Source organism: Oratosquilla oratoria, chromosome 19 (assembly GCF_046742065.1).
Source record: "Oratosquilla oratoria isolate Oo_2021 chromosome 19, ASM4674206v1, whole genome shotgun sequence".
NCBI classification, from domain to species: domain Eukaryota; kingdom Metazoa; phylum Arthropoda; class Malacostraca; order Stomatopoda; family Squillidae; genus Oratosquilla; species Oratosquilla oratoria.
Genome location: NC_134795.1, coordinates 17,326,566 through 17,346,034, shown reverse-complemented (window position 1 = coordinate 17,346,034; position 19,469 = coordinate 17,326,566). Strand labels below are relative to the sequence as shown.

At 38.4% G+C, this 19,469-nt stretch overlaps 1 pseudogene; it reads right to left on the bottom strand.

Moving 5' to 3' along the window:
* Window positions 1-772, bottom strand: LOC143035503 (uncharacterized; annotated as a pseudogene).
* Between the last annotated feature and the right edge of the window lie 18,697 nt (window positions 773-19,469).

Below are 19,469 nucleotides of genomic sequence, written 5' to 3'. Positions count from 1 at the left end.
CTACATAACCCCTAGAAACTCCATGGGGCTTCCAAATGGTTCTTTGAATTTTCATGCTCACATAACCACGTAATAAGATTAGACCAGTTGTTGAATCCACTTATTAATAATGCAATGATTGTGCTCTTGCTAAGGAGTTTGCAATAAAAACAGTAAATTCTATCAGCAGAGTATATAATCCAAGGTCTTTTACTACCATCCACAATTGGAAATTTCCTGTTACAGTGAAACTTTGAAAAACAGTCCCTTTTCATTTCTTGGAAAGATGATCACCGGAATATTAAGCGGACCTTTCATTGTTAAGTAATCCCTTTACATCTTTATTTATATCTACTGGCCAACTGGTTGGGTCATCATACATGTTAATTACAACTGTATTCATGGATGATCTATCACTGCATGATGTTTAGGCTTGTTTTTTTCATGTCATAAGCAAGCTTTCTGCTTTGGCACTGTCTTCTGGTGCATTGAGAAGCTTAATGCACCAGAAGACTTCAATTTGATTCACAACTGTGTCGTCCTTTTCTAATTTGTTTTCAATGTCATCACTGTATTTATCAACTGTAATTGGGCTCAAGGCTATATCATAATTTTCTGAATAGTTTTTGTTTTCTTCATCCTTAATACATAGGCACTTGAAAGACGGAGTGACAAAGTATTTGTTGCCTCTATACTTTTCATTTTGAGATACCTTAGCCTTGACCAGTGCTTGTTCCTGGTTGCCACTTAAATATTTACGCCCTTTGTCTCGATCTCTGATTGTGTTTGCCATGATGGAATACGATAAATAATCGGTATATTTTGAACCAGCTGATCACTCACCAAGCATACATTACTGTCATGGCATTTTAAATGACATGACAGTAATGACTCATTTATATGGCTAATTAACCCACTCTGTTTCGTTTTTATAGGCTACACTGTTTTGTAAACTTATGTTGTTACAGCACAATATATAATTGAATATGTAACAAAACACAAAATATTCAAAGAGCAATGATACTAACGTGACGTGAAGAAAACAGAGCATTTACACAATATACAAAGAAGCTAAAGAACGACAATTAAAAAACGAGAGAACACGTGTTTTTATCGTAGAGTAACTTACATAAAAACAGACGAATTCTATCTTTCGGTACCTCTTCGGTTGAAAGGATCTTTTGGTTGTTGATAGAAGGGACATGACGACAATTTTCTTTCAATTTAGTATGCATAATAAATTAATAATATGAGTAATGAAAATTCCTCATTTGACATTTCACGTTTTCAGTAGTGGTTTATTCCCCTTAGAATACAGAAAAGGCTTCAAACGATAAATCTGGAAATTACACGATTGGAAAAAGACTTTATTCCTGACCGGTTTCGCCTAATGAGGCTTCTTCAGAGGTAATGATTTACAGAATGTAAATGCATTGGTATTTGTAGGAAGTTGCTGTGATTCATGGGCTTCGTCGTGTATTTAAGGTGTAAGCCCGCTTGCCAGCGTCAACGAAGAGGTCAGGCGTGTGCTGGACCGGTCAGCGGGAGAGGAGACCAAAGAAAAGAAAGAAGAAAAAAAAAAAAAAAAAAAAAAAAAAATCTCCGCCACGACCGGCCGGCAAATATTTATGGGCGTTGGCTGAGAGTTGGAGCGAGCGGCGTGTAGATTTGTGTGTCAGTCTCTTTTCTTCCGGGCACAACCCTAAAAGCAGAGAATTACGTGACTCGGGAAACGTGTGTATTTGTTCAAGGTGTAAGCCCGCTTGCCAGCGTCAAGGCAGTTTTCACAACCTTGGACCTCATGTCAAGATATTTCCAGATTCCCCTTGATACAGAGTCTAGATTTCTCACAGCATTCAGCACGAACAATGGACACTTTCAATTCAAACGCCTTGCTATGGGTCTTGTTTTAGCCCCTTCTGTTTTCACACGTCTCATGCACACGGTACTTGCAGACCTCCTAGGACACTCGGTTTCCATGCATCTCGATGACTTTATCGTCGCTTCCAAATCTGTTCACAAACACCTACACATGCTTAACACTGTCTTCCCATGACTAGCAAGGGCAGGACTCAAACTGCTTAAGTGCTCCTTCCTTAAAAAAGAAACATGCTTCTTAGGCCACGTCCTTAACTCTCAAGGAATTTTAACCTCGCAGGACACGGTTAAGGCAGTCATTGATTTTCCATGGCCCACTTCTGTTGACCACATACATTCATTCCTTGGTCTATCAGGTTTTTACAGACTGTACATAAAAGGTTATGCTGGTAGAGCAACACCCTTAACCACCTTATCTAATAAAGACACTCCCTTTAACTGGACACCTGACCAAGGTAAAGCCTTTAATGACTTAAAACAAGCTTTAACAACAGCACCTGTCCTTGCTTTTCCAAACCAAAGCTTCTTTTCACAATATACATGGACGCTTGTTACACAGGCATCGGTGCAGTCCTCATGCAACATGACACAAATTTCAGGCCAATTGCCTATGCTAGCCGCACACTCAACATGAACAAAACTGCTCAGTAACGAAAATAGAAGCACTAGCTGTAATATACACCCTTAAGCACTTTAAAGAGATCATCCTTGGTTACGAGATACATATCCACACAGATCACCAACCAATCTTACACCTCTTCAAAGGAAAAACTCTCGCAGGCAAATTAGCACGCTGGTTTCTCGCCATACAAGAATTCATGCCAACATTCCATTTTGCTCAAGGAAAAGCGAATGTCGTGGCAGACACCCTCAGTCGCCACATCGCTTTCATCAGTCAAAATCCCCCTCCTGTCAACCTTACGCAAACACGCATTGCCACAGTGCAAATGTCAGATCCCCTTTGGAAATATGTTATATACTTTCTCACCTCTAGTGATACAATAGACACAGATGATTTTCCTCCAATTATCGACAATTACACCTTAATAGACGTACTCTATAGCACAACATTAAAGGACAAAAATGAACCCAGCCATTCAGTGCTTTAGCTCGTTGTTCCTATGGAATTTCTGAAGTTCTGAAATTCGTACACGATTCACCCATCACTGCCCACCCAGGAAAGGACAAATGCTTGACACAAGCCAGATTGCAGTACTTCTGTTTAACCATGAGGAAAGATATACACACCTATATTGATGCTTGCCATTCATGTGCTTCAAAGGTCATATCAGTGATCATGCTCCCATCTTAACTTATCCTGCCCCTTGCAAACCTTTCGACACAGTAGCTATTGACCTTCTTAAATTACCACTCGCCCCCATTTTTCCTGATTCTGCATTCTTTCACTCCTACCAGACAAGACGGCACACCACGTTGTACAAACGATTGTTGACAAACTCATATCCCCCTACATTACACCCAAAATACTCATTTCAGATAATGGAACAGAGTTCAACAATGAAATTCTCACAAACATTCGTAAACACTTTAACATCCCGAAATGCAACACTACTTATCATCCTAGCTCTAACAGTTTAGTTGAGAGACAGAACTGCAAAATCCTAAATGTTCTCTGACATACATTTTTCTTGGAATAAACATGTACCAATGATCCAAACTTGCATTAACAGTGCCATTAACAGGTCAATATCGGAGTCACCACATTTTGTCCTCTTTGGCTCAGACAAAAAGCTCCCATATGATCTCCTTACATCAGACTTACCCCCATTTACAATTTTGATGATTATGTCAAAGTAAAATTACAAAATTTCAACACTCTAAAGAGAATTCACAATACCCTTACTCTCTCCGAAGACAATGTGGCATGGCTTCATGATACAAGAGTGAGAAATTGCATAGTTGAAATTGAAGACATTGTGTACACCCTCAACCACACATGCACATCAAAACTTTCTCCTAAGTTCATGGGACCCTTTCACATTATTGGCCTAATACCAAACAATTAAGTCAAAGCACTTAGTTTGCACAATTTAACACAGTCCTACACAAAGATAATATCAAAGTAGTACTTCGAGGCCTAGACCTCCAGCATATCCCATCTCCATCTCCAACAACCACTCCACCAAAAGATTCTCCCACCTCCTCTTCCTAGATCCAGCTTATGCAAAAAAAGGCACTATATAAGATCATATCTTCTAGGTGAATGGAATTGTATTTACTTTTGCACATGTCATTAGATTTAAGTAAATATTGAATTATCTTCTACAAAAAAATCGCTGAGGACAGTGACAGATAGCTGGATTGAATGCTGTTCGAAGAAGATATATTACACGTTACAGGACGTCACAACTTAATGTCACAGGACATCACAATATGAGAAGATAGATATCAAGCCAGATGATGTTGCATACATTGCAGCAGCAGCACCAAATGGCTGTTGAGCATCAGGTCTAACCAGAACCCGACCAGAGGCCACTTAACAATGGAATTAGGCTGACCTGACCTTGACCTCTTGGGACACCTGGCTCGCTCAAGAGATGACTATTGAGAAGCATACATCAATAGAAGGTATTATCCTTATATTTCATTTTTCACCATGTATTACTAAAATATGCTATGTCCTTCTATGTACCATAAATGTATATATTTTTGTTTAATATTGAGTGTAGCACTAAATCATTAAATACCTACTTCTATCACATAGTAAATATTATTGTATGATAAAAAAAATTATGTAATGGCAACCATTACAGCCTTCATGGTCAGTTGCCTTGTTTCTTAGTACAGATCTCAAATGGCTCTGGACAAGACAACTGGCTGTGTTTTACTAGAGTAAATCAGTAGAACTAAACGGCCTTTACTTGCTCTACTACTCACATCACCTCCAAAAGCGTGGATCACAACCTTCCTCACTTCAGTCTCTCATCTATTCCAGCAAATTCCCACAAGACCTGTGTCATAGAGGAGGTGAAGTTTTTGGAAGTGACAGATGTGTGGCAGAAACTTTGTTAGTGAGGTAAGCCAATGTTGTGATGTTTGTTGGGTAGTCTCCTATTTCTCTGGTTGTGTATGTTGTTTGAAAAGTTTTCCAGTTTGCTCACAAAAGGGACAATCAAGGTAATGGAGGTGGGGGAAGCCTCTACAGGGTGTAAGAAATGGAAAATGGTTACTATGGTGTATATTTGGTTCATAGTCTCATTGGATATTTGGTGTTTATGGGGCCAATGGAGGTGTAGGTCATTGTTTGGTGCTGTTGATTGGTTTATGTTGTATAGTGAAAGGGTAAGGGTTGTTAGTAGAGATATTAGTTTGCCTTGTGGGGTTGTGGTCTCCCCAAAGGGGTTTTCTTGCACTTAAGTCTCCAAGTAAAAGATATTGGGGGATTAGTTGAGTAAGGAGGTCTGACAGTGTTCCTAAAGTAATGCTTTCCGACAGAGGTAGGTATAAATTTTGTTTTTTTAAACAGATGCAGTCAGGGTTACATTGCTGGAGAAGGATATGCATGTTTTCCCAGTTTGGGATGAGTCCTCAGCAGTCCCACTATATACTATACCAAAAGGCCCTTCCCAATTCATAGGGGGGTTGGCCTGCCAAGACATGCATCTATTCTTCAGCCATCCCACAAGGTGGGTGTATGCCACTGTATGATCAAGTGCATTATTATTTGGTCTGATGGGATAAGGTGTTTATTTCGGGTAGTGCACCCTTGGTGGGTGGTGTAAGATTTATTGATCACTGCAGTTACGAGTTTCATTGTGCTTGAGTATTGTTTTTGGGAGGACAGAGATATGATTGGGGATTAGTTTGAACTTTGTATGTATTAATTCATTCCAGTTGGGTATGGTTGTTGTATTGTGAAGTCTAGGAAGGTTACATAGTGTTTGTTGTTGTTGTCGTTCCCTAGACTGTCTGTCCGAGCAGTCCCGTCTCCCCAAGGAATGCCACAGCCAAAACTGGGTTTTCCCACAAATCCTTTATAGAGTGTATGTTGTGTTGTTTGCATGCATGATTGTGTATAATGCAGTCTTCCATTATGTGTTGTATGGTATGGGGTGAAGTGTTACATCCTGTTCACAATGCGGTCACAATGCGGTCATCCAGCCTCTTCTGGTAGCTTAGAAGTGCTGGGTGGTGGCCACACTGCAGTCTGGCCAAGTGGACTCTGTCCTTTCGTGGGAGAGAGGATTCAGAAGGGTGGATATCAGGGGGTCTGGCATGCAGCAGTGGAGCGGTGAGTGATATGATTATGAATATGTTTCCGTGTTTGGTGTTGTTGTTGTTGTCGTTCCCTAGACTGTCTGTCCGAGCAGTCCCGTCTCCCCAAGGAATGCCATAGCCGAAACTGGGTTTTCCCACAAATCCTTTATAGAGCGTATGTTGTGTTGTTTGCGTGCATGATTGTGTATAATGCAGTCTTCCATTATGTGTTGTATGGTATGGGGTGAAGTGTTACATCCTGGGCAGCTGTTCACAATGCGGTCATCCAGCCTCTTCTGGTAGCTTAGAAGTGCTGGGTGGTGACCGCACCGCAGTCTGGCCAAGTGGACTCTGTCCTTTCGTGGGAGAGAGGATTCAGAAGGGTGGATATCAGGGGGTCTGGCATGCAGCAGTGTGTTGTCTTTCAGTGTGTTAATGGAGCGGTGAGTGATATGATTATGAATATGTTTCCGGAGGCTGGTACTTGGTGGTTGTGGAGGAAGAGAAGAGAGTATCTGTGCGTGATAAAGGTCTTTGGGTGTTGTTTTAATGTTTCTTGGTGTGTGTGGGTGTTCTGCTATGTAGTGTAGCGGGTGTAATGTGTTTGTGGTGGCTGCGGCAAGTGTTTGTGTGCCTCTCATGTCGAGGTGGTCCTTGACTTTGAGGACTTTTGTTTCATGGTGTAAATGGTCTGTAGGTGTTGTATTTGTGCAGCCTGTAATTGTTTTTAGGGCTTTGTTTTGTATGATTTGAAGGGTGTTGTGGTGTGTCTCACTGAGATTAGGAGCCCATGCAGGACTCGCATAATTCAACACTGAGCGTATGCATTGTTTGTATATTGTTATATTAGTTTCTTTGTTTTGTCCAAATGTTGTTCCAGTGATTGACTTAAGTGCGTTAAGTCTGGGTGTGCATTTGTTTTTTATGTTTGTGATGTGTTGTTTGAAAGACATGGATGTATCGTATGTTACACCAAGAATTTTCGGTGTGTTTGTGTGTGGTATTAGAGTGTTGTTGATGTTGAGATGAGGTATGTATTTGTTGGTGTCAGTGGTGGGATTCAGCTGGTTCTTACGAATTTGTTCTTGAAATTTCATGAGCTCCACGAACCGGTTATTAAAAACTGGATTATCCAGGCTATAATACAGCCTAAGTGATATCTGTATGGTACTGGTCTAGTGAAAATGTTAAAAAAAAATTTAATCCCACTACACATTGGTGTGTACAGTTAGTATTGGGTCATCCTGGACTGTATTTGTTTTCAGGCTCTTAAGTTAATGTGTTCCGAGTCTGAGACAGACTTCTTTTTCAAAACATTATACAGTCTAAAGATGATACAGAGTGAACTTGGCTGCAGTTTGCATATTTATTTGGGTTTGATCATGGGGTACCATGATCGGGGGCTGAGCAAAGTGTACAAAAACCTGAGCAGTGACATCATCAAATCTGTCCAAAGCACTGGCTATTGAATCAGTGGCATGGGATCAGGTAGTACTTCTTTAATTATTTCAGGTAATTTATGATTAAGATGGAAGTTGGGGTTGATCAAATGCCACTTCATGTTGGGGGTCTTTGTACTGCTTATGGTTTTCTTAACCTGATATACTCTTATCTTTGATTCATCTTACTATTCTTTCCATTATTTCTTTTTATGTGGTATTGTACTGGTAGTAGTATAATTGGACTATGAACTACTCCCGCAGTGTTGTTAAATATTCTACATATTAGACTGGACTGCCTACCAGAGTTATTGAGGCTTTTACTTTTTCATATCGAGTTCTAGGTTCTAGTTCTACTGTTAGTGTTTCTTCATCAAGCCACATGTAATGAGGGTGGTTCTTCATTCATCTTCAAATTCATCATTTACTTTCTTGGGGCATTTCTTTGTTGCCGATTCATTGTTAGATTTCAAAACCACAAATCTTGGATAGTCTGTCATAGTCCACTTTGTCTCTGTATAGGTAAACTTGGTGGCTGGTAGGACTTGGTACATACATACATATATCAAAGGCTCTTTCCCTCTTACAGGGGAGGTAGCCAAAAAACAAAGGCATAAAATCCACTCCTACCCATTCCATCCCCACACACTCCACTTCCACCCCCTCCCTCCCTCTCATCTTGGCTCCTCCTGGATGATGGGTCATCCCTGCATCTCACCCACTACCACGGGTTAGAAGCAATGTCGCAAGACACAGCACATCCACAGCAAGGCCACTTTATTAAATCGGTGACCCTCCCTCTCCATCCCCTTAAGCAGAAATAGAGATGGGGAGAAATTCTTCCGGGCTGTGTCAATTTTTCACACATACTCCCTCACCCCCCACCCATCACAGCATCATCCATACACAACCATTCTCCATTCACCCCTATCTTCTGTCCTTCCTCAACAGACATTTCCCTCTTTCCCAATGCCCCTTTTACCCCATCCATCCATCTCATCCTTGGTCGCCCCCTCATGTTCACTCCTTCCACACCTCTTTTACTAATCTTTCTTCACTCATTCTTTCCATGTGTCCAAACCATCCCAATACTCTTTCATCAACCCTACCTCTGAACTCCCTTTCTACTCCCATTCTCATCTCATTTCTCACTCTATCCAGCCTAGTAACCCCTATCATACTTCTCAGACACCTCATCTCAAACGCATTCAAACTCCTCTTTTATGTTCCATGTTTCTGCTCCATACAGTGCTGTTGGCACAATCACTCCATACAATCTCTTAGCATCCATTCCCAAATGTCTATTTCTCATTACACTTTTCAACTCCCCAAGACATTTACTCACTTCTCTCAATCCACATTCTACCTTCACTTCTCCCTTTCCCACCACATTTGCATCCAAGTATCTAAAACTATCCACTTCCTCCAGTCTCTCTCCCTTAATATTCACTTCCAGTTTGCTGCCACATTCTCCCCTTGTACATCTCATCACCTTACTTTTACCCACATTTATCTTCAACTTCCTTCTTTTGCAAAGGAATTACTTGGTAAGCTCAGGAATGCAATGTCACTTAGTGGGGTTGGGTTGCAGTCATTGATTGTTGTGCTTCTGTAGAGGTTGGCCAATTACTCTCGTGCTACCCTCATATATTATTCTTAAGTTCAGAAGTGGGGAGGGCTGGCCTCTTTACTTCATTCCTGGAGTGCAATGTTGCCATAGCTCTGTAAATTATTTATTCACCTTGTATTCTTTTTACTCATCTGAGCAATTTTCTAATTTTCTTTTATGCCAAATTTAAATTCCTCATTTTTTTAACAGTGTATACAGAAACACAGTAAGGATGGCATGCTTTTGTCAGGCCCTCCAGAGCTCTGGCACCTATAAAATTAGCACTGAACCCCTGCTCCATTCACAACGAAGTGTTGTGGAGCAGGGTGGGAGTCCAACAGAGGGACTTGTTTTGGGAGGGCTATTGCTCCCTCCTTGTTGTTTGGTGATTATGATTATCACTATTCATACTGCATTTGGGTGACTCTGCTGAGGGTGGCTCCTTAGGCAGGTTGGGATAAGGAGGCCCCCATGTCTGAAGTACATTCTTTTTTAGCTTCTTCTACATGTAGGGTGAGTGGGGTGAAATCCTGAATAGGGCTGTTCATTTACACAAATTGCTCCCAAACTGTTGTCTCTTATCTCACTACAGTGTAATCACTGGGCCTACACTACCATTCATGTAGGTCATAATTAGGGGCTTCCAGTGTTCACTTTCTGTTTCCAACTATTATACACCATTGCCAGAGTACTTATCAGTGTAAAGTAGAACAAGTTTATCTAAAAAGAATAAGTTTAAATGGTGGGAGGGAAGTTTAATGACTGACTATACTGTCAGACTTAGTCACTGCCTCATTCTTAGCAAACCCCAGATGGGAGCACATCCCAAGGAGCACCATTTGAAGATGGTGGAGATAGCAGTTGGTCTTTCATTTTCAGATGTCCTATCCTTGACTCTTGCCTCAAGATCCTGCTATCCTATTCTTAGTAGGGATATGAGGTGAAGAGGGTTTAAGAATCTCAAAACAAGATTCATGAGAGGTAAGAATACCTGGGGAAATTATTCTTCACTTCCCACAAGTGAATGGCAAGGCAATAATTGGTCTACTTCCTTGAAGAAAAGTCTGGAAAAAGTTTTAGAGCCTCAGAAGAGGGCATTTGATACAGACAATGGAGTTGATATTGTATCATGAGCTATTTTGTTGTGATTCAAGAAAAACAGTCTTAAAATATTAGCTGCAATTGAGAATGTGTATCACCCAATCATCTTTAATCTTTTGCCTCTTCAAAACAATACCGATTTCAAACAAAGATTCCCATTTCTCCATTGCTTTTTCACTCTACATCTTTTACCTCCTCTGACAAGTGACAAAATTCTTTCATGGTTCGATTTCATAGGACTAAAGTTATATTTTTTCTGTCTCAAGTGAAGTATTAAAGGTAAAAAAAACAACAGTGCCTTTTCCTTTTTTTTTTGGGTGTTTTTTCCATCTCTTAAGAGATTCTGGGTAAGTTGAGTTACAGTAATGCTGACTACGAGTGAAACATACCTAAATTGTCTATATAAAATGCAAAAAGATGTATCTCGCTGTAAGACTTGCTAACTTTTAACGCTTCTGAAGTTTCATTTACAACAAAAACACAGAAATCACTCACACCAACACAACAGTGCTGAAAACAAGACAGATTGCAAATAAAACAAATCAGCTTAACAATATACAATCTAGTGACCAAAACTCTACCAGTAAAAAATGTATTCACTTTGCAAACATGTAATACAAACTGCCTCACTTTCAGCACTCAAATGTCATTAATCAATAATTCTACACCTACTTCTTTGTTATAACTTTGACCTGATGTACAAAGCAGACCAAATCTGCACTTCCTTATCTCTAAATGTAATGACCGATTCAAAATAATGAGTAAATTAATTTTGACAAACTTACAAAAAATTATCAAGTGTTTCATTGCTATTTTGAAGGATCTAGGGAGAATGGAAAAATGGCAGTGTGCATTTCTGGCTGTTTGCATATCATTTCAAAGGTGTCCCCGGCTGTAGGAAGGCACCTGATCTTCTTAACTCCTTTGGAAACCTCATTTCATCAAGACACCACAGTCCCTTGAATTCGATTGCATAAGTTACATTTTACTTACTACTGTTCTACTTTTCAGTACAAAAGAATACTTCAGCACTCAAACTTCCAAGCCAAATCAATGAAAGATACTAAATGTGAGAAAGGAAAATAATGAAGATGTAGAAGAGGAAGAAAAAAAAATTATATATCAGTAATAACACTATAAAATGGGCTGCCCTATTTCAACATTAGATTACTGATGAAAAAGAAATTTTCAATGTCTCTCATACTGATGAAAAAAAAATATATATATATTTTTAAAAAATCTATCATAACTTCGTTGCCATTTGCTTGCGACACTTAATATGCTGAGAGAGGGACTGCGGTCTATCTTGCTTTTCAAATAGAGACTCTGTACCTTGAGGTAAGTTTATGTTATCAAAAGAGAGGAGGCCCTTAAAAACACCTTAATTGCTGCCACTACCTTGATGCCTGCACTTCTTGCTCTCAACTGGAATGGCATTAGGGCTTCCTGGCAGCTTGTTTAGACTGGTTTCAACCAAAACATTATCATGGATGAAATGGAAAGCAACTGTAAGTAGAGGTGGGCTATACAGGGGGGCAAAAAAGGGTGGTGTTTAAAAAAAATTACATATCTCATTTGAAAGTATTGGTCAATTTTTTTTTTTTTATTCATTTATTTTTTAAGAAAATTGGATGAAAATTGGGACAATGTCAGCCAAAAACTTATTTCTAAGGAGACGGGGCCAAGAGTGTTGGGTTACACTGGGACAAATATGTAAAATTTCATAATTTTTGAATGGTAAGGCCTATTCAGGTGATTTTTGTGTCTATTAATAAATTTTTAAGGATATATAATCCATTCAAAGTGCATTAAATTCTTAATATATTCATCTTCATTATCACAGTAGGAGTTGTTTGACAAGGAAGTACGTGATGTTGGTACAAAGAAAGAAGGCCAAGTCCACGTGCAATGTTTCACAAAGCTAGGATATATTGTAGCCACAATGCTATACCACCTTAAGGAATATCAAGCTGTCTTTGACAAGACAAAGTTGAACAGTCAAGTGATGCAGGCATGTCATGTAATCTTGAAAGGGAGTTCATCCTTATCGGGTTGAAAATGCTGGCATGGTTCACATACAAGGTCACACTCCCCTTCCTAAATATGGTAGAGAAGTCCACTCAGACTGACTTGCTCAGATTCCTTCCAAAGCTGCACAATGAACTGAAAGCCAAAGACATGGGTACACTGGAAGAGTACCATGTAAGCTATTCCTTTCGACCATCATCTCAAGTAGGCTAGAGTAATTTACAATGGGTGAATTTTGTACCAATGCTGCAGCTGATCTGGCCACTCAAAGATGTCATGAATATGGACTTTCAACTGAAACAGGCACTTCACCTTGAGCTACATGAACTAGCAAGCCTACCCACCTACAGTCTTGACTGTGAGAGGGATCTGGCTAAATTTGACAAGCTTGCAGTCAGATCAGCTGCCTGTCCAAATAGGAAGTTCAAAGCCAAAGGCGTGAGAGATGAAATGACGGTTGAGAGGGCTACTCATAATCTTGTGCGTATCCTAGATGAGTGAGAGCAAAAGTGGGTGGACGACCAAGAGGCACAAACTAGAAAGTGATTGGAATAAGCATGTGATGCTGCTTTGAAAGCTGAAGAGTGAGTTCATCTGCTTCTTCATAAGTGCAAGTCTTGGGGTGGACCCTTCACAACTAACACTGAATTAGAAAGACTTGTTCATGAAACAGTTGATGACAAAACCCTCAAACACATTCTCAGGACTGAAGTTTCCTATAGGAGATGCATGTCCCCACAAAATTTTCAAGCTCACCCAAATCTGTACAAGTTGAATCAGGTTTCAACTACAGATCTGAAAGTTAACCTGACATTTATCCTCATATCTGAGGCTAAGAGTATACAGCGTGTTCCAAGAATACCAACAGAAGATAATATGATGTTGATGTTTGTTGGTGAAGCTGAACAACAGGACATTTCTACACAAACTACAGTGCAAACTGAACAGAATACACATGAACAAGGAGTTACTGTCAATGAGCCATGTGTCATCATATGGGATGAGAACAATGTTAGACAGTGGTATCTTGTAATTTGCCTTAATGACAATAATGACGATAATGTATACACAATTAAGCATTTACAATGCTGTGATGATAATGGAATGCATTGGAAGTATCCACTGCGATCAGACATGCAAACTGTGTGCAGTGATCAGACCATGCCATGCAACATTATTGGATCTTTTGAGCTCACCAAATGAATAATGACGTTTGTACTAGACAATTACCATGCAATCGAGGCCCTATTTCAGTCATTTTACTGAAATGCAAGGGTTATCTGAGTTTCAAGATAGTATAATAATGTTAACAACTCATAATATATTAATGTATAGATGCAATGCACATTTATGTTGAAAAAGGCTCAGAATGATGTTCAAGTCGCTAATTTTTTGTGCGTGTATATACCTAGTTGTATCTTGTGAGAAGGAGAGCTATGCTCGTGGTGTCCCATCTTTGTATCTCTCAGTGTTTGTTCTTAAATTCATGTATAGTTTTTTCACACACTATTATTTTATCCAGTTTGTTCCAGATATTCACCACTTTGTGTAGATTTTTTTTTTCAGGTCTCTTCTATAACTATCCTTTTTGAGTTTTTTTTTTTTCATGTCCCCTTGTATTTCTCTTATCCCCATTTAGAAGTCCTCTTTATCAAGGACTTCTGTGCCTTTCATGATTCTGTAAATGGTCAGCAGGTTGCCTCTTTCTCTTCTTTGATCCAAAGTCGGTAATTTCAATTTAGCCAGTTTCTCCTCACATGACAGGTTTGAAAGTGTTGGGCCTATTTTTGTGGCTACTCTCTGGATTATTTCAATTTTCTTTGTATTCTTTTTGTTACTGGGTGACCACAGTGTCACAGCATACTCCAGTCTAGGCCTTATTATTGTGACTAATATCTTTTTACCCATTTCATCTAAATAGGTAAATGCCACCTTCATTGATCTTAGCAAGTTGTAGGATTCTCTGAAAATTCTGTTTATCTATTTATTGGGGGACATGTCATTTGAGATAATTATCGGTACTACCAGGTCTTTTTTCAGGTTCCATTTTCTTTACTTCCTTTGTTCCAATTTTATATTGTCCTGATATATATATATTTTACTTTTACTCTATTATGCTACATTTCAATTCCTTCTCTAGTGAAAACTGAGTTGAAGTGATTGTTCAAGACTTCAGCTATTTCTAAATCTTCTGTATATTCTATATTTCTGTGGCATAGTTTCACCTTTTCCTATTTTCAAGTTTATCATTCACATATTTATAGAATAGTTTGTGTTGATGTTTAAATTTTTCTATGATGTCTTTTTTGTAGATTATTTTCTTCCTCTCTGTACACTTTTACATATTCATTTCTATGGTTGATATATTTGCCACTTTCCAGGTTATTTATATTTTTTCCATCTTTTCCAAGCTTTATCTCTTCTTTCACCTCACTGCATCTTCTGTTGAACCAGCACTTAATGTACACCTTTTCCTGTTTCTGTCTTGGTACATATTTATTCACTCCATTATAAATTTCCATCAAAATCATCCATTTCTCTTCCACTTGTGTCTATTACAGATTTTTTCCTGATTTGCATTTTGAAAAAAATTCTTAAGTTTCCCAAAGTCTGTTTTGTTGTACATCAGTCTTCCTTTTCTGTATTTCTCATTTCTCTCCATATATTTTTCCTCCTTTAGTTCAACCTCTACTAGTATGGAGTTACTCTTTCCAAATGGTGTCTTGTATTCAATTTTATCCACAATTTCAGGTTCTTTTGTAAATATTAAATCTAGTCTTGATGATTCTTCATTACTTCTATATCTGGTATTTTCTTTTACCTATTGTGTCATTCTATGTTCTATAGTCATATCAAGTAATACATTTCCCCATACCTCTCTGCCTTTCACTGTGTATGTATTTACCTAGTTGTATTATACGGGATGGGAGCTATGCTCATAGTGACCCGTCTTTTTATCTTTCAGTATCTAGTTTTTTCTTAAATTCTTGTATGGTTTTTGCACACCTTGTTGCCTTGTCCAGTTTGTTCCAGACATCCACCACTCTGTGTGGGAAACTTTTCTTTTTCAGATCTCTTCTATAACTATCCTTTTTGAGTTTTTTTTCATGTCCTCTTTGTTTTTATTTTATCCCATTTTATAAAATCTTCTGTCAAGGACTTCCCTGCCTTTCACAATTCTGTAAATGGCCAGTAGCTCTCCTCTTTCTCTTCTTTGTTCCAGGGTTGGTAGGTCCAATTCGGACAATCTTTGTATGTCAATTTTGAAAGTGTTGGTGCCATCTTTCTTGTTGCTCTTTGGATTCTTTCTAATTTCTTATATTCTTTTTTGTGCTGGGTGTCCATAGTGTCTTGTGTACTCCAATCTTGGTCTTATCAGTGTGACTAATATTTTCTTTACCATTACCTCATCCAAGTAGTTAAAGGCCACCTTTATTGATCTTAGTAAATTATAGGTTTCTCTGACTATTTTGTTAATATGCTTGTCTGGTGACATGTCTTTGTTAATAATTACTCCTAGGTCCTTTTTTTTTACTTCCTTTGTACAAATTTTATATTGTCCTGATATTCTATTTTTACTTTTTCCAAATTCCATTATACTACATTTCTTGATGTTGAAGTTCACTTCCCACTTTTGGTGTGTGTGTGAATGCATGTATCAAATTATGGTGTTTAATTATGAATTGAAATTGATGTTTCTAACTTAACAGGCATTGCAAAGTCAGAATAAGACTAAAATAATATTTAAAAAGGCAACTATGACATCACAGATAACAACCTTGCCCAACTTTCATTCCAACCCCTAAAAACACTGATTTTTGAACAATAATTATGAAAATAAGTATGTTAATGAGGATTTTATGCACTTTGGATGCTTTGAATGGATTCTATGCCCTAGAAACCTACAGACACAAAAATCACCTGAAGCCTTAACATTCAAAACTTATGTAATTTTATATATTTGATAGGGTGTAACTCGGTACTCGTGTCCCTGCCTCCTTAAATATCGTTTTTCATCTGGTACTATCAATTTTCATCCAGTTTTCTTAAAAAAGGAATCAAACTAATAAGTACAAGCTCTTTCAAATGAGATATGTAGAACTTGTTTTTGAAATGTCACCCATTTATAGCCTACCTCTACTGTAAATATCTGCACAAATTTTCTGTACAACACTATGGGCACTGAGTCACTTGTCTATCAAGGACAACTTAATCCACAATGCTGTGAAAAATAAGAAAGGAAAGATAAGAAAGGAAAGATAAGAAAAAATAGAAAGAAAAATTGTTCAGTTTGCAGAAAGATTTGCTGACAAATTGTTTCTATATTCTCTTAGGCAAACGTTAAGAATGTTATCAGGGACTTAATCCAGAATACTACCAATAAAGCTACAGAAAACATAACACCATTGGAATTCCTGGTCGCCAGAGAGATGCAACTCTTTCAATCCTTAGATATGGCTTTCATTGTCTACCACCAAGAATCTACTCTTGATTGTTATTCCAAATACATTAAATGGGGAGCTGAATTCCCAAGAGTAGATACCAACCAATACTGGGATGCAGAGAACCTTAATTGTAATACAATTTATCAATCACATGCAAACACGAAGACCCATTCCTGTGGTCACTAAATTTATTTGTTTATTTTTTTATTTATGTTTTCTTATTTTTTTTTTTCTAAACCAGTATCATGTGAGAATTTATATCAATTAAGTAAAACTAGACAGGCACATGTGAAAAATATGTTCATTGTAATAAACATGTCCAATAAATAGAATGTTTATGAAAAAAATATATATATAATAATAATAATGTCAACCATGTAAACCTGATACAACTTAAAATAACCTTATAACTGAAATATATTCCAAAATGAACTATGATCCAGTGTTCCCCACTAGTATAGTTTTTGCTGATTAAGTATCTTTTTTTTGCCTTATTCTCAACCATCTACATGATACAAGACTTCATTAATACAAATCAGTTCAATTACAAATTGCTAACCAATTTTTACATCAAGTTTTAGCATAGACAATTAATCTAAATCTGATGCAGCTCTCATGATTTGGTGCCTTAAATGCTTTTACATACAAATGCATTCATTAGTTACCAAACAAGTCAACATTGGATTCTGACTGCCACATCTGACATAACTCTGACCTGATTGCACTTGAAAATACTCACCTTTTCATTCTTGATCCCCTTCTTTTGGCTTCCAAATGAAGTTGTATTGTAGAAACCATACTGGCAGAATCAACAGTGGTTTGTTTTACTAGGGTATTTAGGCAGGAATGGACTTTCATATATGAATTCCTCATTTTCAAAGATAAATGTCATTTGCACTTTTTCTCTTGACATTACTTATATAAATAACATGAAAACATGGTGGTTCTCTGTAAGAACAATGAAAGTTATGTGGCACTGTCTTCATTCTGACATTATCTCTTCATCAAGACATCACCCTACTGCCTTCAAATATCACAATTCACTGACATACTATATTTGAATATATTAAAATATCTAAAACTTTCATTGTGAGATCTTCCATATTAAGTTGGACAACATGAGGTCCTTCCACAGGACTAGGCAGTCTTTAAGGTTTACAAGCGGCAAACAAATCTCCATCACAGGACACATTTGGAAAACTTGCTCTTCTTTCACATACATTACGAAATGTCACTTGCTTCAGCAACAACTTGAATGTGAGCTCTGTAAGCCGCTGGGTTGAAAGACTGGTGATGAAGGGGTGGGTGGGATATCACCCACCGATCACAACACTACCGGACGGGTGACAGGGGGTGAGAGGTTTAGGGCCCTGCCTTTGGTTTACAGGTGGCCCTCTCGAGTTGCCATAGTTTAACTGCCACAAGAATATCTTCTTTTGGTGAATGTAACACTTTTGGCTAATAAAAATGTTAAGGTAAAATTTTCACCTTTGCCAAACCCTATGAGGTTGCTAGCAAAATTGTGTCACATTACCTAACAACCTCACAGTACAAAAATTAGGCCAAATAAGCAGGCCAAGTTAGCTTATGAAGAAATTATTTTACCTGTAATCTTTAAGGAAAAGAAATGAAAGAAAAAAAAAAAAAAAAAAAATTAAATAGGTCATGATGACACATTTAAATTTACCTCATCAAGAATATTCAAAAGTTCAACTGAAGAATATGCAATCACAAATTTTTTCCAGTTGTTTACATGAAAAAAAAAAAAAAAAAAAAAAAAAAAAATTCTATTCCTCATACTAACAATGCTTTATAATAATGTCTGTAATCAATGATATAAAAAACAAGTTGCACTGTTTATGTTCAATTACTTATCATGAGAATACTCAATTGTTCACATGTTCAATAAGAACAGAGTTGAGAACAAACACATTTATTGTTCACCCCCTTCCTGAAATTGTCGAGCATTTGCCAAAAACATGGATGAGCTCTTTTGGCTTCGCTACTCCCGTCCTATGAGCACCAGCTCCACCTCAAGTACTAATAAAAAATAATAAAATAAAATTAATAATCCCAGCCACCATCAAGAGGGAAAAAGCCCCCTAAGAAAAGTGGAGATCTGCTGCCCGGCTCGGTAGAATTCTTCAAGGCAGTGGTGGTAGCACACCCCTCCCTCCTCCTCATCCTCCTCTTCATCATCGTCATCATAGTCGTCCACCATCATTGCGTGAGGACACCACACCTTGTACCCTGAGGTGACATTCGTGCAATTATGGGGGGAGGAATTGTTGACAAACCCTGAGAAGCCCTGTGATGAAGGCTGGTGTGGGTGGTGGTACCCTTGTATAGAATTGTTGCTGTTGGATGTCGTGGATGTGATTGTGGCACTGGCACCATTGGCTCTGTACTGTACAATGTGATGAAGATGGGGGTTTGCGGAAGAGCGAGCGGAAGATGCGAGAATTCCCCCAAAAAGGCCGTCAGCACTGCCCAGCCGGCCACCACCACTACCACCTGATTTGATCTGCCACTGTCTCCTCTGTTTGTGTGGAAGGTGGTGGTGGTGATGGTGGTGGTGGTGATGGTGGTGGTGGAGGTTGTTGTGATGTGGATGATGATGATTGGCATGGATGTGACCTTGCTGCTGCTGCTGCCCTAAAGGACCACCATTGGAGTCTTGGTTGCCTTGGTAGACATTCAGCATACAAGCACTGCCCCCTATAGTCCCATTTAGTCCACTTCCACTGCCTGCACCACAATTGTTATCCAGCC